The sequence below is a fragment of the Bos indicus genome, chromosome 15, assembly GCF_029378745.1.
Source record: "Bos indicus isolate NIAB-ARS_2022 breed Sahiwal x Tharparkar chromosome 15, NIAB-ARS_B.indTharparkar_mat_pri_1.0, whole genome shotgun sequence".
Taxonomy (NCBI): domain Eukaryota; kingdom Metazoa; phylum Chordata; class Mammalia; order Artiodactyla; family Bovidae; genus Bos; species Bos indicus.
This window is the reverse complement of record NC_091774.1, coordinates 44,123,066-44,150,873: the sequence shown is the minus strand read 5'-3', so window position 1 is coordinate 44,150,873 and position 27,808 is coordinate 44,123,066. Positions and strand designations below refer to the sequence as shown.

Genomic DNA, 27,808 nt, shown 5'->3' with positions numbered 1-27,808 from the left:
CTTTCTTCCCAGAGCCACTTGGCTGGTGGCGTAAATCTCACTGTAGTATTCGGACCTTGTATATGTCTTACGTGGTAAACTATTAAGTTTCTTAGGGGTAGGGAGTGTATGTCTGTGTGCAGCTGGTCCTGCAGGGCTAAGGAGTGTTTGCTGGTCTGAAGTAGTTTATCCTTCTGCTTCCTTATTAGTCTACTTCACTAAAAACATTTCCATCTAAGCTTCTGGCTGACAAGAGCAGAGGTGATGCCGGCTCAATGCTGCTCTCGCTGTCTTGCACTCTAACTTCCCTTCCCAGGATTTTCCTTTGAATAAGGCTTTCTTTCCTGGGTTCACGACCCTGAGGAGCAGCAAGCCTAAACTGCTAAAAGCTGACTTTTAAAACACAATTGGGGGGAACTACTAGTTGAATATCTGGGACATAAGTTTACTGAGGAATAAACATTATTCCTCTTCCTTCTTTCACTTCAAAACTCTTCCTTAATCTGTCTTCTAAGCAGTCAAGTTTCTTCACACTACTTCTTATCGCTTCCCTCCAGCAGTCGCATGGTTCCTGGGTCTCAACATCCCTTCTGACTTTGGCCCTGAATCTCCTCAGCGCCAACCTGCACTTCTTTAACAGGCAATTGCCTCCCGGCCCCCACCTGAGCCAGGCTAAGCTCATCACACCAGCTATAATTTAAGAGAGAGGCTTTCACGCCATACCACCCTGGTCTATCATGTCAAATTCAATTGCATGTAAGATTCACTGTCAAGTTTTCAGAAGTGGGGTGAGGCAATTATTTCAAAACATAATGAAAAGGAATCTGGATATTTTATATAAGGATAATAGAAAACAAACAGACAGGATTGAGAATCAGAAGTGCTTCATTGCTTAGTCATATCAGACTCTTTGTGACCTTATGGACTATAGCCCACCAGGCTCCTCTAGTCCATGGGGATTCTCCAGGCAAGAATACTGGCGTGGGTTGACATACCCTCCTCCAGGGGATCTTCCCAACCCAGGGATCGAACCCATGTCTCCCGCACTGCAGGTGGATTCTTTACCATCTGAGTCACCAGGGAATCAGAAGACCTGGGTACAAGTTATTGATCTGAGTCTCCCACTAAAGGCTTTTCTTTTGGTAAACTGAATCAGAAACGTTCCTCTATAAATGGTGCAGAAAAACGTTTTCAATGGCTATGGTACATAATAAATAAGAAATACAAGATTTGAATATAGGTAGCCCCACTCACTAAACACACTAAAGTGAACAGAAGTCTACAAAAATAATAGGAAAAATTTTATTTTAGGTTTTTTATTATACTACAAACTTAATTACAATCTAAATGTAAAAGCTGGAACCATAAAAACACTAGGAAAAAAATTAATAAATTATGTTTATAATTTTAATGAGTGAAGAAAAATTTTCAAAGCATGACACAAAATTCAACTCAAAAGCCATGAAGGGGGGAAAAAAATCATGAAGGAAAAGATCATACATTGACCTACACAAAAATTTAAAACATGTGAAAGACAAATTAGCACAAAGTCAAAAATTAAAATAAAACAAACCGAGAGTGAAAAATATCAGCAATACATACGGCAAGTAGTTCTAATGTAATATGTATGTAAAAGTTCTTACAAATCTATAAGGAAAAAATAATGACCAAACACAAAAGTGAACCAAGTATTTGAAAAGAAAATTTACATAAGAATAAGTACCACTGCCAGTGAGCATAAAAGGTGTTCAATTTCACTAAAAATTAAAGAAACCCTAAATAAAGCAACAATAAGAAATCTTTTTTCACCTATCAAATTGGCAAAGATTGAAATACTCTACAACACCCACTTGGCAAAGGCATGGTGGAAACAGGCATCATGATATACTTTTTTTTTTTTTCATGATATACTTTTGATGAGAACTAAACTGACACAACTTGTCTGGAAAGCAGTTTGGCAATACTTATTAACAGTATAAACGAGCATAACCTTTGATCAGTGAATCTTCCCTTCCAGGAATTTTGCTTAGGGTAATACAAATACTAGCCCACCGGGGCAAAGTCAGCTATATTCAGCTGTTTATTGCAGCACTGTTTATAATAGGAAAAACTGGAAATAACTCAAATGTCCATCAACAGAGGTTTGGTTAAATAAATTATGATACATCCACCTGAAGAAACACAGCACTGCTATTAAAATTAATGTACAGACATGGAAAAAAATAGCCTAGGTAAATTATCAAGAGAGGAAATTTCAACCATTTTTATTGGGTTAAAATATATGTAACATTTGCCATTTTAAGCATTTTTGAAGTTTAAAATTCAGTGGTATTAATTAAACCACAGCATTGTGCAACCATCACCACCATTTCCAAAACTCTTTCAAAACTCTCTCAAACAGAAACGCTGTAACCACTAAGCAACACCTCCCAATTCTCCACCTCCAATCTGCTTTTGGTCTCTATTAATTTGCCTATTATAGGTATTTTATATATACAGACTCATACAATATCTGTCCTATTATATCTTGATTTATTTCACCTAGCACGGTGTTTCAGAGAAGGCAATGGCACCCCATTCCAGTACTCTTGCCTGGGAAATCCCATGGACGGAGGAGCCTGGTAGGCTGCAGTCCATGGGGTCGCTAAGAGTGGGACACGACTGAGCGACTTCACTTTCACTTTCATGCATTGGAGAAGGAAATGGCAACTCACTCCAGTGTTCTTGCCTGGAGAATCCCAGGGACAGAGGAGCCTGGTGGGCTGCCGTCTATGGGGTCGCACAGAGTTGGACACCACTGATGTGACTTGGCAGCAGCAGCAGCAGCACAGTGTTTTACAGGTTCATCCATGTTGTAGCATGTATCAGAATTCCACGCCTCTCATGGCTGATTAATATTCCACTGTATGGATATACCACATTTTGTTCATTCATTAATGTGTGGATGAACATGGTTGTTTCTACCTTTGAGGCAGTGAATAATGCTGATACAAACACTGGCATAAAGTACCTGAGTTTCTGTTTTCATTTCTGTTGGGTTTATACCTGGGAGGAATTGCTAGGTCATTAGGCAAGTTTTTGCTTTTTGAGGAACCAAAAGAATTCAGTCCCTTGACAACTACACCATTTACATTCTCACCAGTAATATATAAGGGTTCTAACTTTCTCCACACTGTCATCAATGCTTTTTATTTTTATTACAGTATCATCGTTTTTTGAAAGATGAAATAAGTGTATATGCAAATGTAGAAAAAAATCCATTGTTACTCAACTGTTAACAATGATTATATTTTTTGGTGCATGGGTTTAAAGGATGGGTTCCTATTCAGATTTATATATTTTTCTGTTTTGTAAAAGTTTTTAGAATAAATATATTACTTTTGCTACCAAAAAAAGGAGGGGGAAACAAATCTTACACAAAAATTAGGCTGAGAGAGACTTTCGTGCATGCTTGCTAATCTGAAATGTTAACACTTCACAGTTCTTGTCTTGTATAGACAGCAATGCCCTGAATCAGCAGCAGTGGAGATCTGAGTCCAGTCCTAGCTCGGCCACCTCGGGCGCTCAGTTTTCCCACTTCTACCCTATTGCACCTGGGACTGGATCAGAGTTCCCGATCAGTATGCCAAGGATGGGTTACAGCTCAGCAGACCTCTTCAACCCTCAGGGCAGCACCAGGGCTCAGGGCTACCAGCAGCCTTCTTCCTCTATCCCAAAGCGTCTTACAAAATTCATCATCTTCCATGTCTATAGCGATATGACAAAGGTTGGGCAGAGGAAAATCAGGTAACCTTTAAACATCCCTTCCCACACCGAAACAGAATCCTGGAATAACGAGGCAAGCTAAACAAAGAAAAGTCCTGGGAAAATCGAAGAGTCACTGACCATGCAAGAGAGATGAAGATCCTCCCTCCAGGGGAGAGGCAAGCACAGACAAGGAATCCAGGGGAACAGAACTCCACAGAAGAGAAGGCAGCTCGTGTTTATTTACTAAGTCGAGTGTCTCACCTAGAGCTGCAGGCCCTTGAAGAGATAGCAAGGGGCAATGCCTGAAACCATGAGGCTCTGGGAGAAGCATTCTGAAGTCACCTGCCTGGGCAGCAAACAAGCAGAAAACCTGACCTCTGTAAGAAGAGGCACAGAGGGCTGGCTGAGTGAAAGCCACGTAAAATCCTCCTGTCCAGGTGTTCTCAGCCTATCAGGTGCCAACTGTGGACTTTGCCCTTGAAATTCAACTCCTGGGCTAAAGAGATAATCTCCCAGGCATGTCCTGTGTAAACTTGGCTAATCAACAGAACACAGGCAGTGTAGAGCCTGCCTGCAGTCCCTGAAAACAGTCCTGCCAGCCAGCAGGCCGTGCTGAAGGGCAGGGGAGACTTTACCCTGGCATAAAGGTCACCTGCCCAAAAAGAGTGCCCGAGAAGGGCATTCTCCAAAAATCAGTCAACAGTTGTTTACAGACGAGCACACAGCTGGAAACCTCATGTGGAGGTGACAGGGATATTGCAAGAAGAATTCTAGAGACTGGGGACAGGAACCTTGACCAGGCTTTGCTGATGTTATGGGGTTAGCGACCCAGGAGACTGTAAAGTATAGACATGAAATTCCAAGTAAATGAAGGAAGTGGAAGTGTGGAAGTGTTAGCCGTTTAGTCATGTCTGACTCTTTGCGACCCCCATGGACTGCAGCCCACTAGGCTCCTCTGTCCATGGTATTCTCCAGGCACTTATATTGGAATGGGTAGCCAATTTATTTCTTCAGGGCATCTTCCTGATCCAAGCCTCGAACCCAGGTCGTCTGAGCCACCAGGGAAGCCCAAGTTTAGAAAGGAAGGCACACCTATTTAGATCTGGCCCTCTCACCGACATCAGACTCTCAGCTGCTGAACCTGGGAAGCAATGCCTCCCAGGCAGTGGTGGCAGCAGCAATTTAGAAACCTGTTAAAAATGCAAATTCTCAGGCCCCACTTCAGACCTACTGAACTGGAAACAAGCTTCCTTGGTGAGTTTGGGAGCAGCTCAAGTCTGAAAACCACTGCTAAAGGCCCTAGAGAACTCTGTCATCTGGAGGTCAGACCCTCCCTCCCTACCACCCAGACTTCCCTTATAGTCTCCTTTAAATGAATTTTGAGGGACCAAAATATTACCTCTCTGTGCTGTGCTCAGTCATGTCTGACTCTTTGCAGCCCATGGACTGCAGCCCATCAGGCTCTCCAGTTACACCCAATAAGACAGACATGTTTCTTCCCCCTCTAATTCTATCTTCCATGTGGTCTCATAGGTTTCTTTGCATGCCTGTGTGCATCCATGCATGCTAAGTCACTTCAGTCACGTCCAACTCTTTGCGACCCTATGGACTGTAGCCCACTGGTCTCCTCTATCCATGAGATTCTCCACGCAAGAATACTGGAGTGGGTTGCCATGCCCTCCTCCAGGGGATCTTCCCAACCCAGGGATCAAACCCACATCTCTTACATCTCCTGTATTAGCAGCCGGGTTCTTTACCACTTTATTCTTTTTTACCAACTAATTCCAGGTATGTTCCTTTCCTGCTTTCAGAAGAACAATTTCCAGAGGGTTCAAGCACTTCAAGTTCTGACCTCAACCAAGCTCTTTCCTGTTATCCACTAGATCATCTGTGTGTCCCAGCTCATGGTGGTGACCATCTAGTGCAAACTCAGTGAAGAGGTCCTGGAGATGAAAGCACCCTCTCAAGGAGTCTTTCCTAATCACAGAGCTTTTCCTTCAGAAGCCAAATAGTCTAAAACAGACAGTGGTAGGGCAAGCAGAAAAGTAGAGTCCCATTACTTACCAAAGAAATTCCTCTGTGTGTCAGGAATCTATGTTAAACCTGAAATTCAATCTCACCTTCTCTGCCTTTCACAGACCATTCCATCTAGCCGGCGGACCAAGGCTGAACACAGATCTCATGAACACCAAGGACTGGAAGTTGATACACCCTGTACATTTTCATTTCAGAACCCTAACCCCTGACTTACAGAATCCAAACAGGATCAGTCCCACAAAAAAGAAGTATCTATCAACAGAAACTAGCCAATGTTCCATTTCCAGCGAGTGAAAGTTATGGCCTAATAAATTTCTTTCCTCAAACATTGCCAACAAACTTGAAGACTCCAAAAGAGACCTGTGGACTAAAAAATCAGAATTTACTTACAAATGCTAATTTACTGACATATTACTTAAATCTTCCAAAAACAAATTCTATCTTCTTACTGTAAAATGAGAGGGAATCATAATATAACATTTAATTAACTACTTGTCTCCACAAGTAGTTAATGAGTTTAATGAGAAAGATGATCACTCCTCCTAACCAGATAAAGAGAGGTGATTCAGACTATCTGTTTCCAAGTCTTGCCACACACCCTTACCCTGCCCAATTTTTGATATGGACTGGTATTCTCAACATTCAACCAGATACACCTTTCAGAAAAAGATGAAACCCACAAATATCCAAAATCTTATCCTAATTTCCAGTGGATAGAAAGGAGAACAGGATGGGAAACAACACAGAACAATTCAGGGGGAAAATGCTCATTAACTGTTTTAGATAAGAGGGCATAGAAAGAGCACATCCTTTGGAATGGTACAGACTTAGATCTGGATTTTAAGCAAGTTCGCCAGTCTACGTTCCTCAACTGGAGACACCAGAGCATCAACAAATTCACTCACAGTCGTCGTGAGAATTTGCTAAAATGATGCAAGTGAAAATGCCTAGTAAAACACAATACGTAGAAGAAAGTAAGCATGCATTCTGCTAATGATGCACCACAAATCTAAAATCTACAGGGATCTTTAAAACATATTGCTTGATCCCAAGAACTATGCAGAATTGAGTTGCATTTATTCAACTTCCTTTAGTTAATTAGCTATGTGCCAACCCCCACTCCAGAGCCCTTCTCTTTCCCCTTGTTTTTTTTTTTTTCTTGATTCTTTTCAAATTCAATCTTCCTCTCAGCCAATCATCCCTCTCAAATTTTGACAACTTAGCCCTAGTTGCGCCACAGACCTAGAATATGGACACCTCATACTAGTTTTCCAAGCTCCTTACCATGGCCAAAAGGCTGCACTTGAACTAGCCTCCACCATCTACTTCCAATCTACTTGCCCCCTGAATTCTAACAATGACGACTTTCCTTCTGTTCTTTCAACAAGCCGACCTCTTTTCTACCCCCAAAGACTTTGCTCTACTGTTCTCTCTTCCAGGAAGGTGAAAGAAAGTGAAGTCGCTCAGTCGTTGTAGCCCACCAGGCTCCTCCGTCTACGGGATTCTCCAGGCAAGAATACTGGAGTGGGTTGCCATTTCCTTCTCCAGGCGATCTTTCCGACCCAGGGGTGGAACCCGGGTCTCCCAAATTGCAGGCAAACACTTTAACCTCTGAGCCACCAGGGATGTCCAGGAAGGTACCTTCCCCAAATCTGCACATTCACAGCTTTTTCTTGTCCTTGAAGCTTCAATGTCATCTTCTCCGAGAGGCCTTCTCGAACTTCTTTTTTGAAAATAGTTCTCAAGTTCCTGTGCCTCTCTTTTACATCACCATTATTTCCTTCATAGCTCATATCACTATCTTTATCTTATTTGTGATTTGTTTGCTTATTTACTGCCTGCCCCTACCCCTGCTCTACTTAAAGCTCCACCACACAAGGACTTTGATGTGTCAGTAGTTATCTCTACGTTTGCAGCATAGACAGGGGCTTCCCTGGTGGCTCAGAGGTTAAAGCATCTGCCTGCAATGCGGGAGACCCAGGTTCGATCCCTGGGTTTGATACCTAGGTTGGGAAGATCCCCTGGAGAAGGAAATGGCAACCCACTCCAGTGTTCTTGCCTGGAGAATCCCATGAACGGAGGAGCCTGGTAGACTACAGTCCACGGGGTCGCAAAGAGTCTAACACGACTGAGCAACTTCACTTTCACTTTTCACTTTCTGCAGCATAGAGAATGGTGCCTAGAACGGGATAAAAGTGAAAGTGAAAGTCACTCAGTGGCCTCTGACTCTTTGCGATCCCATGGAATAGTCCATGGAAATCTCCAGGAGCCGGGTGCTGCTCAAGCCATCTCAAAAACAGCAATTTATCTGGCATTTCCCTATTTTCCAACCCAGGTATCAAGCTCAGGTCTCTGACATTGCAGGAGAATTCTTTACCAGCTGAGCCACAAGGGAAGCCCAAGAATACTGGAGTGGGTAGCCTATCCCTTCTCCAGCGGATCTTCCCAACCCAGGAATCGAACTGGGGTCTCCTGCAATGCAGGCGGATTCTTTACCAACTGAGCTATCAGGGAAGCCCAAGAAACGAAGAACAGGATGGACACTTAATAAAGACATATTGAATGAATGAATGAATAAATAACATTTCTAAACAAGAGAGGCACATTTGGACACCCTTCCTGCCCTCCATGGGATCTCAGGGAAAGACTGCAAATTAAAAAGAGAAAAGGCTGAGGAGAAATAAACTCTAAGGGAACACAAACAGATAAAGCCATCCCAGCTCCCCCACTGACATTAACTGCTATGGCTGGCCAGGACTATGTCACAGGTATTGCAATCTTCACAGCTTGCCTTCTCCCTCCACTAACTTTTCTTATCATGGTAGAATGCACACAACTCCACGGTCTTATCCTTTAGTTTCTACAGCTTCCCAGGGCTCAACTTTTTCTAGCAGAGCTATGTAGACATCTGACCTTGGGTATTTTTCAGGTGAAAAGGAGTCTGGGTAGCATTGCATATAAAACCCACCTGGGTTTACCAAACAGATGTGGGTTTCAAGAAGAAACTTGTCTATTTGTATTTAATGAGGTCTAAATACAACACAATTTTCTAGCTGTGCCTCACTGTTTTCTTTTTAACTTGGCCCCTGCCACTTCCCTTTGGGCACTTATTCAGCGTTAAGAGAACCCACAGTCCTTCTTACCACTAGCACCCTCACAGCCGGCTCTCCCAGCACATCTGAGCAGTGACCCTACCCTGAGTAGCAGTGATGATCCACCCAAAGAGCCCGGACCCAGAGAGGACAGTGCTGCTCAAGCCATCTCAAAAACAGCAATTTATCTGGCATTTCCATTTATGTCTGAAGCCAAAGTGGTGAATAAATCTGGAGGTGAGAGAGGAACAAAGAAAATAAACTCCAGGGCTCTCTTTCTGGATTCCAAAGTCTCATTTCTCTGAGTGAGTCAAGTCACAGACTGCAAACCAAGGCCACTGCCATTGCCAAGTTCAACTCAGCTATCCCAGGTATTTTCCTTTCGCATTCAAACACCACACTTCTTGAGAGTTGCCAGGGTCAGTCAGGTTCTTTCACTTCCTTTCCCTATTTGCATCCATTTGCCAAGAGACAAAGTCTAGGCACACATGCATCTGACTTTCTTATTCTCAGATCTCTACAAATGAGTATGAAACCTCACGTGTGGTTTCTACGCCCTCTGGTCTTCACTTCTTTTAATCACTCCTTCATAACACACGGGAGGTCAAAAATTGCCAATAAACTAAAAGAGGTAGGGAAGTCTGGCACAAAATCTGCACCAAGAAAACTTACCTCCGGTAAGGAGAGTCGGGCATAGTGTAGGCAGCTGAAAATACTATCAAGACTGAGCTTCCCCTGAGTGTATATAGGGAGCTACTGCAGAGTTTGAGTTCCTGCCTCTGGGAGCCTACAGAAGTAAGACTGCGGAAGAAATAAGATGTTTGACCCTAATCCGCAGTTTGGTCTTCTGAAGCAAAAGGAACCTTAAATTATAAACAGCCTCACTCAAAGGGAAAATTTGTGAAGCACCTACTCCCAGGAACTCCCCATTCTGCCCCAGGCCAGCCTGGGTTCAGCAGGCCCATAAATTGGCACTGTTGATGTGACCTTCCCAGACTGTTTCAACAAGAGATAACAACAAAGCTGAGAGCTTTGGTAGCACTCAAAGGAGATTTGAGGGACTTAAAACATGCTGCTAAATTTGGCAGCAAAAGTTCCCATTTCTTGCCGTTGAAAAAGGCAATCTCTTTATAATTACACTTGTAGATAAGATGCACCAAGCTACTGGAACTACTCATTCTTGTGAGGAACAGGTTAGAACCTCCTGGACCCAACCCACCGCTCCTCTGAGACTGGTCTCAGAGTCCAGTGCGGGGACAAGTGTCACCTTGGGGCTGGGGAGGCAACCTGTCTCCTGGAAGACAAAGTGCCAAGAGCCTCTCCTACAACTCAGTGTCTCAACCGCAACCACCTGCCTGGGGATATTCACCACTCACAAGCTCTCTCTGCCCCTGAATTTACATTCTCCCTCAGCCCACTTCCCATCTTACTCTTTCACCCAGGGCTCTGCTACAGAACACGCATGACTCGTCAGAGAGGGCCCTTTCAACCTAGATGCTCCTTTGTTTAGCCAGATTCCCCCTCTAGCTTACATATTTCTTTACAAAAGCAAGGTAAAGGAGCTATGACCCATGCACTGATATGAGCGCATGTGCTAAGTCACCTCCATCGTGTCTGATTCTTTGCAGCCCTATGGACTACTTTGTCCATAGGATTCTCCAGGCAAGAATACTGGAGTGGGTCGCCATGCCCTCCTTCTGGGGATCTTCCTGACCCAGGGATCAAACCCACGTCTCTTAAGCCTCCTGCATTGGCAGGCGGGTTCTTTACCACTACCGCCACCTGGGAAGTCCATGCACTGATAGGGGACACGTGTCACTGCCCTGCTGATACTAGATATCTGTCCAAGACATAGAGGAAGTGGGTAGCACCTCACATTTCTCAGCAGAACAAACCAGAGAGACTAGGCACTCAGAATCAAACTCTGCTTGACTTACGAGAGAATAATAAATATAACAGTCATTGCTCACACTGCATGAAGTGCTAGATACGAGGTGCTATTCTCAGCCCTTGACATTTAGACCTCACCATGACCCTATGAAAATAGTACTATTACCACATCCATTCTACAGACAAGGGACTGGGTCCTAGGAGGCTGAGTGCCTTACCCACGGTGACCGAGCTGGGATGCAGCAGAGCCTGAATGTGAACCACAACAGCCTGACCTGGCTCTGGACATCACTCTTTCATTGGAGGGCTCTTCCCCTAACACTCAGGTTTGTCTCTGAGCACAAGCGGCTCACTCCAGGATCTACAGGAGAGAGGATCCATCAGAAAACACTTGCCAGTTTTCTCCACTGACAGAGGGAAACAGCGTGGACAGAATTTATTCACAGAGCTGGTCTAAGTCTTTGCAGCACAGGAGTACCCCAAACATCTAATGACCAAAATTGTTCCAGAGGCACTAAGTGAAACCACCACCTCTATTTCTTACTGACCTGGGAGACCTTCTAGCTGACTGACAGCTAGAGCCTCTTCGCAAGTTGTTGCAACCAAGCCCTGTGCAGCTGAGAACACGTTCCCAGTCTCCAAGTTAAAAGAACCAACTCGGAATGTTTCCCAGAATCCAGCTGATGGGGTTTTTTTAAAAAGTTAACTCAAATATGTTTTAAAGCATAAACTACATATGTAGGTCAATTTGAGGAAATAAAATATATCAACTACTATACTCAGTTTCATAAGACTTTAGGGAATCTCCAGTTGGAAAGATAAGATGCATTTCAAGTGTCAAGTCATGAATGTGTCAAGAATGTCAACGAAAACACCCAATCCCAATCCCCCCTTGCTAGAAGAAGTTTCGAAGCCTAGGACTAACACTCAGATCTGCTTACTACGAGGCCAGGGCTCTTTCTTCTGCTGCATGCAGCCAGAGACGCTCCTAGGAGGGAGAGATCTCCAATAACAGCAGCAGTTAGCACTTACTGAGAGCATGTGTGTGCCAGAAACTAAGTGCTTTATACAAATTAACTCCTGCAACAGATCGTTGGGATGGGTAATATTACTCCCAATTCACGGATGAAGACACTAAGGTTTTATAGAGGTTAACTGCAGGGGTCCACAGGTAGGAAGAGGAAGTGCCAGACTGTGAACCTCCAGAGGCAGCCTCAAAGCCCGTGTTCTAAGCTGAGTTTTGAAGGACACAGAGAATTCACGGAAGAGAGGTGAGCAGTGCCAGGGTAGCCAGTGTCCAGAGCACTGGAGGCAGCAGATAGGACAGGGCCTCCAGGGCTGGGTTAAAGAGGACCTCAAGGTCCCACCTGGGCTGGCCTATAGGAGAGGGGCGGGCAAAAAAGCAGTTCTAGACTCCTCTGGCTGTGAAGGTAAGCCTCCTTCAGAAGGATAAAGCTGAGCCTGTGAAGCTGGGTCAAGAGGATCACTTCAGCAACTCTCCTGAGGTCTTGACAGAAAGAGGAAGAAAATGCAAAGTCTACACTCCTTCTAAAAAAAAAAGGATCTGATTTGACTTTCCTAACACAGTAACCCCAACCTGATTAAGAGATGCCAGCCACAGTCTCTTCAAAGTGCTGCTCTAAACTGATGATAATAATGGAAAGCGTTGAACATTTACTGTGGGCCAGGCACTGGGCTGAGAGCTTTACATGCATCATTTCATTCAATCCTCACCACAACGCTAACCAGCTAAGAACTATCATTACAGGAAGTCCCCTATGTACAAACCTTCAAGGTGCAAACTTTCGAAGATGGGAATGTGCGTTCACATGTCCAGTCATATAAGTTTGTTCACGTGTCTGGTGTTCACTGTCACATGTGTGCATCCTTTACAAGTGGTTATACTTCTGTATACTTTACAGTACTGTGTAGAGTACAGTTCAGTTCAGTCGCTGAGTCTTGTCCAACTCTTTGCGACCCCATGAATCGCAGCATGCCAGGCCTCCCTGTCCATCACCAACTCCCGGAGTTCACTGAGACTCACGTCCATCGAGTCAGCGATGCCATCCAGCCATCTCATCTTCTGTCATCCCCTTCACCTCCTGCCCCCAATCCCTCCCAGCATCAGAGTCTTTTCCAATGAGTCAACTCTTCACATGAGGTGGCCAAAGTATTGGAGTTTCAGCTTTAGCATCAGTCCTTCCAAAGAAATCCCAGGGCTGATCTCCTTCACAATGGACTGGTTGGATTTCCTTGCAGTCCAAGGGACTCTCAAGAGTTTCTTCTCCAACACCACAGTTCAAAAGCATCAATTCTTCAGCGCTCAGCCTTCTTCACAGTCCAACTCTCACATCCATACATGACTACAGGAAAAACCACAGCCTTGACTAGACGGACCTTTGTTGGCAAAGTAATGTCTCTGCTTTTGAATATGCCATCTAGGTTGGTCATAACTTTCCTTCCAAGGAGTAAGCGTCTTTTAATTTCATGGCCGCAGTCACCATCTGCAGTGATTTTGGAGCCCAGAAAAATAAAGTCTGACACTGTTTCCACTGTTTCCCCATCTATTTGCCATGAAGTGATGGGACCAGATGCCATGATCTTCGTTTTCTGAATGTTGAACTTTAAGCCAACTTTTTCACTCTCCACTTTCACTTTCATCAAGAGGCTTTTTAGTTCCTCCTCACTTTCTGCCATAAGGGTGGTGTCATTTGCATATCTGAGGTTATTGATATTTCTCCTGGCAATCTTGATTCCAGCTTGTGCTTCTTCCAGTCCAGCGTTTCTCACGATGTACTCTGCATATAAGTTAAATAAGCAGGGTGACAATATACTCCTTTTCCTATTTGGAACCAGTCTGTTGTTCCATGTCCAGTTCTAACTGTTGCTTCCTGACCTGCATACAGATTTCTCAAGAGGCAAGTCAGATGGTCTGGTATTCCCATCTCTTTCAGAATTTTCCACAGTTTATTGTGATCCACACAGTCAAAGGCTTCGGCATAGTCAATAAAGCAGAAATAGATGTTTTTCTGGAACTCTCTTGCTTTTTCTATGATCCAGCGGATGTTGGCAATTTGATCTCTGGTTCCTCTGCCTTTTCGAAAACCAGCTTGAACATTAGGAAGTTCATGGTTCACGTATTGCTGAAGCCTGGCTTGGAGAATTTTGAGCATTACTTTACTAGCATGTGAGATGAGTGCAATTGTGTAGTAGTTTGAGCGTTCTTTGGCATTGCCTTTCTTTGGGATTGGAATGAAAACTGAGCTTTTCCAGTCCTGAGGCCACTGCTGAGTTTTCCAAATTTGCTGGCATATTGAGTGCAGCACTTTCACGGCATCATCTTTCAGAATTTGAAAGAGCTCAACTGGAATTCCATCACCTCCACTAGCTTTGTTCGTAGTGATGCTTTCTAAGACCCACTTGACATCACATTCCAGGATGTCTGGCTCTAGGTGAGTGATCACACCATCGTGATTATCTGGGTCGTGAAGATCTTTTTTGTACAGTTCTTCTGTGTATTCTTGCCACCTCTTCTTAATATCTTCTGCTTCTGTTAGGTCCATATCATTTCTGTCCCTTATTGAGCCCATCTTTGCATGAAATGTTCCCTTGGTATCTCTAATTTTCTTGAAAAGATCTCTAGTCTTTCCCATTCTGTTGTTTTCCTCTATTTCTTTGCATTGATCACTGAAGAAGGCTTTCTTATCTCTTCTTGCTATTCTTTGGAACTCTGCATTCAGATGCTTATATCTTAGTACAGTATATTTATTTCAAGCTAGATCTACAAGAGGATGACTTCACTGAAGTCCTTGTGAAGACCTGATGGAATTGTAGGCCAGCCCCTGGATTCCAGCTACTGTACTGTACTTTTCAAGGTACTATACAGTAAGATTAAAAATGTTTACTTTCTGTTTGTCTTTCATGTATTATTTGTGTGAAAAGTACTATAAACCTATATAAATATAGGTTTATATATATATATAAACCTATGCGGTACTATCAGAGAAGGCAATGGCACCCCACTCCAGTACTCTTGCCTGGAAAATCCCATGGACAGAGGAGCCTGGTGGGCTGCAGTCAAGGGGGTTGCTGAGGGTTGGACACGACTGAGCAGCTTCACTTTCACTTTCATCCATTGGAGAAGGAAATGGCAACTCACTTCAGTGTTCTTGCCTGGAGAATCCCGGGGACGGGGGAGCCTGGTGGGCTGCCGTCTACGGGGTTGCCCAGAGTCGGACACGACTGAAGTGACTTAGCAGCAGCAGCAGCATGCGGTACTATGCAGCCAATTATGTTAGTTGAGTACCTAGGCTAACTTTGTTGGACTTTGAACAAATCGGGCTTACAAATGCACTCTCAGAATGGAATTCATTCATATACAGGGGACTTACTGTATATCCATTTTACAGATGCCTCACAGAAAACTGAGGCTCAGAGAGATTAGATAAATTACCCAAGGTCACACAGATAACAAATAGTAATATCAAGTTCTAAATCTAGATTTATTTACGATCCCTGGGTTCCAACCCTTAGTCACTTCACCAGACTGCCTATAAGATACTCTCGTATTATATGTAAATAGCTCCATCAGAGCTGCTCAAAGGCAGCACCATACCCTCACTGGGCGCGTAATAGTCACTGAGAGTTGAACATACACAGTACAGGTTGACTCACTTAAAAGCAATCTATAAAACTCAGTTGTTAGAACTCAATAAGGGAGCCTCTGTTCCAAGACACAAATGAGCACACAAAGCTAAAGAGTTCTAGAAACTAGCTGACTTTGTAGTTTTCTTTCCAATTTTCCCATTTCCCTCTTCCCATTCCCCACCCCCTGCACACATACCCCGTCGTCCGACACTCCCAGAGTGCCACCCAGGCCTAGAACCCTCACCCTCCTCCTATTTCCAGTCCTTAGTTGGCTCTCTTCCATCACTCAAATAGTGCTTCAAATCAGAGTCTAAGAGTTGGACCCTCTTCCTTTTGCCCAGTCTAAAGCATGAGCTAGTCATTAATCCTACCATCAAAACCTAAAACTTTAGTAGGTCAGTGTTCCTTCTCAGTCACATGGACAGAGGCTCACACTGGGGAGGAAATAAGCATAATAAATCATGTAACACAGTGTGTGTGTGTGTGTGTGTGTGTGTGTGTATGATAAATCTCACACTTGATTTTTTTTTTTATATCTTTCCCAGGTCTTGGCCCAGACCCTCTAGACTCACTGACTAAATGAGTGAACAGACCAAGAGAACATGTGGAGACCAGGGATGTCTCCGAGTCCAAGAGCAAATGAACAGGGGTGTCGACCCCAGTGCCAGCCACCCCCACCCACTCCTGCCCTCCCAGTGCCTGTTAGGACCTACACAAAGCTGTCTCCTTGACCCCCCGGGGGCAAACCAGCCTTCTGCTAAGTCGTGAGGGCCTTCTAGGTTAGTCCAGGTCCCCCCTCTACCACCTGAGAACTACCTTTTCCCCAGTCCGCTTCACAGGGCCTCTCTCCTGTTTCCTTCCAGTAGTCTTCCTACTGCTTCAGAGCTTGTCTCCATAACCCTATGTCCATCTCATTTTACCCAGGTCAAACAGTCCTTCATTCACTGTGATGTTTCCTATTAGCCAACCGCCAACTCACACACAAATCCCCTTCAGTGACGACAAGTCACACAGAAATATAGTCTGGATCTTTGAGAAACAAGTAGTTTCATGACAAACTCTCAGGGACAAGTCAGCTTTGGTTAAGAAGGCTTCATATCCTGATTGCATATAATTCACCCTTGATATAGACAGTGCAGCTTTCAGATGAGAAGAGTACTGTGATCATTTCCACACCCCCTCAACAACAGTATACCAGTTTACCAGGGTCAAAAAAAATAAGACAATGGATCTTTGGAGAAATCCTTCAATAAGGTAGTCTCGACTCATTTGGCATCCTCCTCTCTGCTCAACACACACCCAGGCCAGTCTTTCTAGGGCCTATGGCTAAAAACAGAGACCTTGGATTTTTTTTTTTTTTGGGAATAGAGTCGCTTTACAATGTTGTGTTAGTTTCTGCTGTACAGTGGAGTGAATCAGCTATATGTATGCATATACCCCCTTCCTCTTGGACCTCCATCCCAACCTCGATATTTTCTATCAGACAATATCACTTGGCATGTTTTCCCTAGACAGACTTACCCAGCATTTCACCCCCAACACCTACCGGGACAGGTGCACAGAGCACCTCCGCCCCAGCAGAGCACAGGGTCTCCCTCCCCACCCCTAGAAGAAGCCACTCACTAAAGCATATTTTCCCACAGAGAGAGCGATCTCTGCAGACCATGCCAGATGGTCATTTTTTTCCCCTTCTCTCATGCCCTCCTGGCCCCTTCTCCACTTTCCATGGTTCCTCTAAATCAAAGAACTCACTCATCTGTCAGCAGATGTGCCCTCCCACCACCCGCAGCCCGTTCTCCCCAGTGAAGGTGGAGGCACAGAAGGCAGACAAGCCAAAGCCCTGGGGGCTGCTGCCTGCCCTCTGCCTCCTCCAGGCTCCACACGCCTCCTCCAGGCTCCACACGCTTTCCCTCTGCTTGGCTGTCTCAGCAAACCCTCCTGGGCCCCACACAAAACATCAGGAGCCTCCAGGGCACTGACAGGTAACAGCTAAGAGAAGCAACAGACCACATGCTCTCAGCCTCTCAGTCCCACGAGCCCACAGGGAGGCGCTTTGGAAGGCCCAGGACTCAGACCCTCCACCTCACTCCGGTGACCAGTGGGTCTCCCGGAAATAGTTCATTGAATCCCATGAGGTGGGGAGTGGGGCACACCCCTCCTAGTTCCTGGCCAGCAGAATGGCCATGATATCTGGAGTCAGGGCACCACTCCAAACGGTACCCCCAAGCCCTTCATTCCAGGGACAGGGCAGAGCCAGCAGAACTGAGGATGGCCTTGGTCGGTCTTCCAGGGTATTTCAAAGTTTCAACTTCCCCGAGTTACTGATAATTCTAATTTTGTAGACAGAAGGAGCCCAGGGCCGGAGAGCGCAGGAAGAGTAGTAGAAGAAGTGGGAGAGAGAGAGCGAGAACAGAAATGTTCCTTTTTAATCCTTAAGGAACATGGAGGGGTCCAATTTGTGACTCAGCTCTGGGAAGCTGGACTGAAGGAGCGGGAAACAGCTGCAGACCCGCGCTAAGCTGTGGACAGCTTCCCCCAGGCTAGAGAGGCTGCTGTGACAAGACTCACCTGGAAAAAAAGGCTCTGTTGTTTTTGTTTGTTTGTTGTTATTTTTTTAATCTGTTCAGGGGCTTCTTCCTAGGCACCACTCCAGGGCCTGGCTGCCAGGGGTGCCCCTGCCCTACAACAAGAGCTGCGGCTGCAGGTGGGGTACCAGCGCCCCCTCTGTGTTCCTGCCTGGTACCCAGGAGCCTCCCGGTGTCCCCGAGGACAGAGCTGGCACGCCCTCGCCCAGAGGCTTCCCGCTCCCCTGCGATTCTGCTCCCTGGCACAGTCCCAGGGCATATCGAGTATCTCTGCCCTTGGAATTCCCACTTCCTCATTTCTTTCTTTCTTTCTGGTTTCCCTCTAAGCTGTAGCCACAGGTTCCTAAGAGAGCTGCCCAGCCCCCAAGGACTTTTCAGAGCAATAACTCTTCCTGCCAGTTAGAACCCTGCCTTTAAAACCCAGGACAGAGGAGGAAGGCCTCTGGGCTCCCTCGAAACAGTTTTCCCAGCACAACCTAACAGGATGAGGAATGGGCCCTAGCAACCAGTAGCTTCCCTTCCAGCTCCTAAAACCTGACTCTGTAAATGCCAGGCAGCTAGCTGTGGGACACTGGAAAAGCCAAGGGGTCTCTTGAAATCCCTCTCCTCTGAACGAAAACACGTCAATCAGGGGACACCAGGAAAGCTTCATCTCTCAAGGATCATTTACGAGGCTCCAAGCCTACAGTGAACATCACTCTTACTAAACTTGCCTGTATGCTTCCTTTAACATCTTGAAGTTTTCAAAGGTTTTTCTCATTTTTATTTATAAATGCAAAAAAGAAGAGGGGCCTTTATAAATGGGATAACCAGAACAGAGAGCAAAGTGACTTTCCAGAACAGAGAGAGACCATTCTTCAAGGGTCAACTCATAACATCTTACATTATATAGATCTTGACTGGTTTAAATTTCTTCTGTGGAAGTTGTTTCATTTGCTCCTCCCAACACTACTGTGGAGGAACTATTATCATTACTTCCATCTCACCAGCCAATAAATCTGAAGGTTGTAGAAGTTGAGAGTCTTGCCAATGGCTACCTGAATGGTGAGTAGCATGACCTAGCCACAATTCAAGTCTCCTAAACCCCAAGCTATTATCATTCTGCTATACCAGAAGAAAGAGCATCTGCTGACCCTCTTCACATGAGCTGCTGCTGCTGCTAAGCCACATCAGTCGTGTCCGACTCTTAGCAACCCCATAGACGGCAGCCTACCAGGCTCCTCCGTCCATGGGATTTTCCAGGCAAGAGTACTGGAGTGGGTCGCCAGTGCCTTCTCTGCTTCACATGAGCAAGGGACGTAAAATTGAAGGAGCTGCCCAACTACATCCACACAAATAGAGGAGAACTGAGATCCTGGATTTGTGTTGCCCACAGAAGGGCCCACTGACTCCTCTTCATATCCCCTGACTTGAGTCCCAGCCAACAGCACCAAGCCACATCCCCCCAGTTAATCAAGGTGTCAACCAAGCAGAAGAGCCCTAGAATGGAATAAAAGGAAACACTACTTTATAAGTGGCCCATCCAAGGTCCGGGGCCATTGAGTTCACCCTTGTGGAGCCTCAGGCCACAACACTGATGCACTCATGTACACGTTCAGGGAGCCCAATTCGAGACACGGCCAGTGCTTTCATTGGCAAGCTGACCCGAAGTTAATCAGAAGGCCCCCTCATTGTGTGCCAGAGTACAAAAGACATTCTGTTCAGAAAGTTCAAGAAGAAAAACCAAAGAGCTAGGACCGCAGCTGTTCCCTCATCCCACAGGGAAACCAAAAGCAGCCACCGAGCCTCCTGAGGCCCAGGAGTAAGTTTAAGACATAACATGGCTGAAGCGGAAGCACATCTCCTGAGGGGTCTCCACTGCAGGGAGTGTCCACCGCATGAAACCTCCTGCTGAGATCACTGACAACCTTAGCGATCTCAACACCTATACAAGTGCCTTTCTGGAATGATCTCCTCTCCAAGGCCATACTGAGTTCACCACACACCGGTCCTCTAGGTCAGGATAAGTTTTACCGAAACACAGGACTACAGTGTAGGAGTACATGGCATAGACACCGCATGCCCTGAGACTTGATTCAAACGTTAACCAGGGAATCCATTCAGCAAACCACAGTACTTCAGGTCTCCTCAGGTAAGCCAGCTCTTAGCAGCAATCTACTCAGAGATACCGGGATAAGGAACCTTGACAGGTCCCACCCTTCTCCAGACGCCCCCTGCCTCCACCCCATACATTTGTTTAGGAAAACCTGCGATGGATTTTATTAATAATAAAGGAGGACAGCTTGCTTCTTACCAGGCTACCTGGGGGACAGAGAGAGAAGAGAGACTGACCCTGGTTCAGACATCCGTAGGACAGCCCCTCTCTCCTAATAACTACCCCAGAGAGACTTGGAGCTCACTGCAGCTCCCAGCTGAGTTAATTAGCTTTTATTTTTTTCATTAGGTCAGACATAGCAGCACCAAAAGACAACAGTGTTCCCTAGAACAAACCCAGCCACTCAAAAGACACTGGAGTTTCCATGTAAGAACTACAAACACATTGCAGGAGTGATGATAATTCTTTTTTTTTTCCCCTACATGAAAGACTCTTCCCGTAAAATTTCCTGAGCCTTTGTGCTAAATAAAAGTAAGATGATGATTCCTGTAGTGAAGTCTGAACACCTCAGGTTCAGCAAGAGTGAGATCAGCTAGATTTGCAAAGTCAAGAAAACCGGCTGCTTCCCTCCTCCGTAAGCTAATAGAATCCAACTGTTGGAGCATGACATCATTCCTGAGCCCCAAACCCTGAGCAGAGCAGAGCATACAGACACTCGCCGGCCTCCCAGAAAACAGCCCGAGACTACGGCCAGGAAAGGAGGAAAAACAATCCCAGCCGGGAGCTGACTTACCTGAAAGTCCCGGTGCTTTCCTGCCCACTCCATTCTCGGCAGAGTCTGGCTCACACCACAGTCTATTAGGGAGCCCAGGGCCCCCAAATCCACTCGCTCCGGCTCCGATACCTGCTGCGAGCTTCCCACAGCTCCTTCCTCTGACCTTTCGTGGCGCTCCTTCCAGCCAAATAAGCGGAGCACTGCTGGCCGGCCAGGCCAGTCGTCATGGAGACCCTGTTCTCGCCGGCGCTTGCTCCGATCTCCCTCCCTCCCTCCCTCCCTCTCTGCCTCCCTCCCTCCCTCCCTCTCTCCCTCCCTCCCTCTCCTCCCCCCACCCCCCCCCCCACCCCAACCCCGCGGTCTCCCCCTCTCTCCCTCAGTTCTGGGAGGCTTTCACGGAACAGCACTGTCTTTTGATCAGCTCGGGCTCCGCACGCATTCCACTCCTCCTACCTCCCTTCCAGCCAGACAAGGGCTCTGGGCTGCTCCTGGGAACTGGCTTCAGCAGCTCAGAAGGGAGAAGGGAGAAGACAGTGAGTGGACTTGTTTTGTTCCCCTCCAGTGTCTCATTTTTTATAACTTGGAAGAGTCCAGGCTGGGGAGGGGGGTGAGGAGGGGAGGGAGTCAGCTTGAACGCTTGGAGGGGAAGCCAGCCCTTCCTCTGGGTCCTGGAGCGAGGGTAGGGAGGACCCAGATGCCCTGCCTTGACTTGTTTGTGCACTTGGGGTTTTCCGGGCAGCGGGCTGAGGCGGAAATGCACTCACGTCTCAGGAGCTCGCCTGGACGGGCCCCTCTGCTTACCTTGCTGCCTGCCCAGGTTGGGGCGACGACTTCAACCAGTGCAGGGACACATGCTGCTAGCGCCGGTGCCAAAGCAGCCTCTCATCTCCCTGCGATGGAGAGGAAAGGCTCAGTCAGCACCAGGAAGCATCCTGGGCAATCCAGAGAGCAGCAGATGCGACACAGATCCAGAAAGCCCGGGCTTTCTGCAAGCTGCTGTCAAAGTCAGAAATGGTATCGGTCCTGACCAAGAGCTAGCACAGTGCCTGGAACCACAAGTCCTCAAAGTTTAATTCCCTGGTACATATTTCTATTGTGTAATATTCTTTTACAGGATCTATCTTGTTTGATCCTCAAAACCTTTTGAAACATATTGTCATATTGTGTTAGTCGCTCAGTCGTGTCCAACTCTTTTGAGATCCTGTGGACTGTAGCCCACCAGGCTCCTCTGTCCACAGAATTCTCCAGGCAAGAATACCAGAGTGGGTTCCATTCCATTCTCCAGGCATCTTCCCTATCCAAGGATTGAAGCCAGGTCTCCCGCATTGTGGGCAGATTCTTTATCATCTGAACCACCATTATTATCACCATTTCATAGATGGGAAAACTGAGGCTCGAGGGGATCAAATGTTTAGACCACAGTAACAAAGTTAGTTTGGCAGTCGAAGTACTAACAGTAGAGATCAATCTGCTGCCCCCTAGCCTGGTACTTTCCTCTAAAGTACACTGCCATCTGATCTTACAAACAACTTTTTTGACAGCCAGTCATGAGATACAAGGCTGGATTCCCTGGGGAAGATAAAGACTCCTTCTGAGTCATGATAAGATAGGCTCAATTATCATCCTTTCAGCCTTGAAGACTCGGAGATAACCTCTATGAGATGTGAAACATACTGGTGCACAGATTACCTTACAATTTTCAAAAAAAACTCTCACAAATCTTGGCTCATCTCTCAAACCCAAAAGACCTGGAGTTAGGATTCCTGTAATCATACTAATTTAACAGATTTTTTTTTTAATCTAAAAGAGAGGTTAAATAACTTGCCCCAGGTCACAGAACCAGAAGATATCTGATCTAGAAATAATACCCAAGCCTCTCAGCTCTCTTTGTGTACTAAGTAGAGCAGTTCCAAGGGCACCAGACAAAGCCAGGGTCAGAAGACCAGGCAGTGCTGGGCTCCGTGGCAGCCATATGCCCTTGGGAAGTCACCAAGCCTTCCAGCTTTTACCCATAAAACCCCTCCCCTGAGCAAGTGACAGGTCTGGGATAAGCATGAAAAGATGTGTGTGAAGGCATTCTCCTTAAATCAGGCACTGAGCTAAGAATGTCATTCATCTCAGCTGCTCTTCATCACAGACAAAAACCTGGGGCAGTAGGTATGCCCACCAGAAAAGGACACAGAGCCTCAAGTAAGAAAGTTTTCAATATGTGTTAGCTGCTCAGTCATGTCCGACTCTTTGTGACCCCATGGGCTGTAACTTGCCAGTCTCCTCTGTCCATGGAATTCTCCAGGCAAGAATACTAGAGTGGGTTGCCATTTCCTTCTCCAGGGGATCTTCCCAACCCAGAGATCGAACCTGGGTCTCCTGTCTTGCAGGAAATTCTTCACCATCTAAACCACCAAGGAAGCCCCGTATTTTTCAATGTTGTTTCCTCAAGCAGTGCTAGAGAGATCCTGATGGAATCTTTAATGCAGAGACCCCATGCAGAATCTTTGTGTTTTTGACTAACCTTCAGTATTATAGCAAATTTCTTAAAACAAGATTTTAATTCACTCTAGTTTAAAAGGTATATATATGCAGGAGATAAGGTAGGAGGAGCATCACAAAATCCAGCAGGAAATAACAGGGTGGCACCAACCCTACGGGGGGGACACTGCTGCTTCAGTGGAGCAACCGGAGTGTCAAAGAGGGCACACTCAACCAGCCACTAAAAATACCCAATCCAACACCCCGACCCAAGTACCAACTCAGGAATTCCTCAAAGGAATTCCTAGTGTCCCTAGTGTTCCCCGTCCGTGGAGGACAGGATGAAAGAGCAAGGGCAACACCATCAAATCACTCACCTTCCCTCTTGTCCCGTTCCCAACAGGCAGTTTTCTGTTCTTCTCCTGATCCCTAAATTGCACATTCCACCTGCCCAGTCTCCATACTGAGAAACAAGAGGCAATACCCATTCATTTCTACAATAAGACACTAATCACAGTTATAATACCAACTCATGTTTATTGAGTGGGCTTCCTTGGTGGCTCAGCAGTAAAGAATCCACCTGCAATGCAGCAGACTTGGGTTTGATCTCTGGGTCAGGAAGATCCCGTGGAGAAGGAAATGGCAACCCACTCCAGTATTCTTGCCTGGGAAATCCTATGGACAGAGGAGCCTGGCGGGCTACAGTCCATGAGGTGGCAAAGAGTCAGACGCAACTTAGCGACTAAACAACAAATACCATATACCAGGCATTCTTCTAAGGAGCATGAAGGGTCAGGGGAGGTGGATTACTAAAGCTGATACAATTCAGTCTCTCTCTAATGCAAACTTCAAAAAGCCCTCCAGACCAGACCTGACACAGAATGCAGGCCATGCGCCCCCTAGTGGCACACTGGGGTTATACTGGTTCCTTAGAGCCTTGCCCTGAGTCGGGGGAGGGGCCCAGATAGGGACACAGTAAGTGCCCTACTCCTGGGAGAACTGGAATCTCTGCTGGGTGCTGCTATTGTGTGTAAGTTCCTTGAACTGGGCAGAGCAAGAGGTCAGCTGAATCCTGATGCCTCTGCAAGGCTGGATTCAGATCAATCCTACCTGACCTTTCCCGAAAGACAGGAACCTGTAACCTGTGTGGTCTGCTGGGAGTCCCCGTGCAGGCTTGTACTGACAAGGAGATACCTTTGTGCATCCCTACCTCTTTCTGGCCCGCAGCCAATCCACTTACCGACTCCAGACAATGCTACTTCCTAGATATATCTTTCATCTGTTCATTTTTCTGCACCTCATCGCCACCCTAATCTCTCCCCTTAACTGTGACGAAAACCTCCTGACCACCCCAGCTTTCACTCTTGCCCTCACAGCTCCATTCTCCACGGAGGTGTCTGAATCACCCTTTTACACTAGATCATGTCATTTCCTGCTTAACACACTTCAATGGCTCCCCAACATTCAGGGTAAAATCTAAAATCTTCCCATGTCCCTATAAGGCCCTGTATGACTCTTCTCCAGCCTCCTCTCCTGCCCTCCCCCTCTGGGTGCCAGCTCCGTGGGCCTCTTTTTAGTTCCCCAAAGTGTCAGAGTTTCTCCAGGCTGTTCCCCTTTGCCTTGGATGCCCCCCTACGCCATAGTCTTTGCCTGGCTCAACTTGCCTCTCACTTCCTAAGAGAAGTCTGCGACCCTCCAGTCTGAATGAGGACTTACCCTCCATGGCACTCACCATAATCTGTAATTGCTCCCTTGTGCCATCATGTGCTTCCCCCCAGGTTCCTTAGGAGCAGGAACCTTGACTGTTTTGCTAGCCACCTATTCTCTGCATTTAGTATAGGGCCCAGCTTACAGCTGGCGCGCAGTAAAAATCTGCTGAATGAATGCATAAAACCCCATTCCTCCCTGTCCAACAGGAAGAAGAAACTTAGAACGGCTATTTCATGTCACTCATTGCATCTTTTCATAGACTTACAAACTATAATTACATCTCTTTTCCTCATGTGCCTTGCTTGTGGGCTCAACCAAAAATTCCTGTAAAGTCTCCCTGCGGTTTGTTTCCCAGAACTTCTCTTGTAAGGTCAGTCTTCTGGGGACGCACTCCAGGGTTTTACAGTCTTTCCCATTCCCAGAGAGCCCACTCACAGGCACTCCACCACCGCAGTCACTGCCAGACCGTGCAGGATTCGGGAACGGCCCAGCGCCCACAGAGGAGAAGGTTCTCTCGGGTCAGCTCCATTCAAGCCCAAAAATGCTTTCTCTCACCTCCACTGTGCAGCTCACTATGCTTACTGAAAATACACATTTGCTTTAAAAAGCCATCCTATGTTTTATATCATTTGGAGATGGGTATAAATACTGTTTTGAAAAAAAAAAATGTTTTTCCATTACTAAAAAGAAACTGAAAACTACTCTCTGGGGGAAAAATAATTAAGACCTAACTAACGGCAACAGCGGTGTGACTAAGTCCAAACCCCTCCCATGACAGACGTCACCACCAAAACTTGAAATCCCTTTGGCTTCATCTGCCATACTCCCCTACCACTACCACTCCAATACAGGCGTAAGCACAGCACACTGCCTGCTGCTCTGAAAACTGTATTTTTTTTCTCTTCCTCCCCCGACTGCTCACACTGTTACCTTTTTTCTGAGTGCCTCTCATTGCCCAACTACCTTCAAGGCCCAACTCAGTTACTACCTCCTCTGTGAAACAGTTCTTGATCTCCTGGCGGGATCTGTTTGTCTACTCTGGAAGCCCACCGCAGTCTGAAGATGCCTTTATCATGGTATTTATATAATTTTATCACTGTTACTTGCACTCCTGTCTCCCCCACAGTCGTGAGCCCCTTGAAATCTACCCACTTTCATATTTCATTCAGAGTAGGCAATGAATTAAAGTGTCAAATAAATAATTTAAAAAGACTCCTGGGGAAACAAAAAGAAGAAACAGCTGTCCCCTCGATAAGATGAAAGAATTTGAGAGAAGAATTCGAGAGGAGAAAAAAAAAGTATATATATATATATGTATATGAGCATTAGATTCTAGATTTGGTCACTATAAGAGATGATATTCTATTCTTGTCCCTTTATAAACTGAAACGCCAAATGTGAAAACACAGGAGCAGAATAAATCTTTTAAAGTCAGTCTTTACTTTGGGAGCATTGGAATTTAAGAAAAGAAAGCTGCTGTTATCTCAATATTGGTCTTCCTTGGTGGCTCAACAGTAAAGAATCTTGCCTGCCAATGCAGGAGACATGGGTTCGATCACTGTGTTGGGAAGATCCCCTGGAGAAGGGAATGGCAACCCACTCCGTTATTCTTGTCTAGGAAGTCCCATGGACAGAGGAGCCTGGCGGGCTATAATCCACAGGGTCACAAAAGAGTCAGACACGACTTAGCAACTAAACAACAACAATCTCAACATTACTAGTTGGATCCTAGAATGCCTAAGAGATGCAGTATAACTTCAGATGCCTCTAGGGAGCCTAGCTCCCAATGCCCACCAGACAGCTCCAGCAGCATGTCCACAGAGGACACCCCGTTCTACCCACGTGTCCTACCCATTCTCCGACATTGGGCTGTGGCTGCCACGTGAGTAGGCAGGTTTCCACAAGCCTTTACAATTATCCTTTTCTAACTCTGAGTGGCAATGTGATTAAGAAGGGAAAAACTAAAAATCCAGGAGCAGAGAGAGTCATCAGGTCCTGGTTACAGGGCGGTGAGACCGTGAGCAAGTCCTTGTGCCCCACAGGACCTCTGCCTTTTCCTGCATATAGTGAGACGGCTGTCGGGCTGTTGGAACTAGCGCTTCTCCAGTGGGCCCTTCTAGTGTCAATGTTCTACCGTATTGTTCTTTGGCAGTCACCCAGACCTGTTGTTCTATCCTAGTCACCCAGTCCCCTCGCTTCCTGAATGAGTCCAAAGCAGCAGAAAGACTTCTTGTTTCAGGGGCTACAAAGTCTTCATCTAATCCTTTTAGCAGAGTCATCTGCCTGGGATCAGACAGAAGACCACCAACAAAAAAAGGCGACCTTTCCTGGAGGGAAAGATGGGATATTCAGGCTTCCTCCCTAAGAAGAGCTGGAGAGAGAAGAAAGACACCAAACATCCGATGGGGAAATTAGGAAAGGGCCTGGGAAATGCTTTGAGGAAAACTGTAGCTCTGCCAGGGACTCACTCCTAGCCACCAGTCTGAGACAAAGCAGCCTTTACAAAGCAGAAGAACTGGCAATATCTAATTTCTCTTGGAAGGCAATCTGCTTACTGCCAATCGAGCAGTCTGTTCATGAGCTCTACCAGGGCTTTGAATTGACAAAACAAATGTCTCCCTCCAGACGGCAACCCCAGCCCTCCTCTGCTTAAGAACCATAGCTGGCAGGATGTTTCGTGTGCAAGCCACTGCTGCACATACTTTGCTTCACAGCCTTCCTGGGGAAACAGAAATATCCATTCTTTGCTCAAGTCCTGCATTTTATGTAAAGAAATTCTTCC

General features: G+C 46.1%; 1 protein-coding gene across 3 annotated transcripts in view; it reads right to left on the bottom strand.

The window, feature by feature from the left end:
- DENND2B (DENN domain containing 2B) overlaps positions 1-27,808 on the bottom strand; it is a 171,196-nt gene that overhangs the window by 105,156 nt on the left and 38,232 nt on the right. The window contains exon 3 of one of the 3 annotated variants that reach the window (XM_019975153.2): positions 21,649-21,737. The gene's annotated coding sequence lies outside the window, so the exon portion shown is untranslated. Of the gene's footprint in view, positions 1-20,865; positions 21,108-21,300; positions 21,602-21,648; positions 21,738-27,808 lie in introns of those variants that run through there. The other 2 variants (XM_070803709.1, XM_019975152.2) reach the window with 2 other exon arrangements.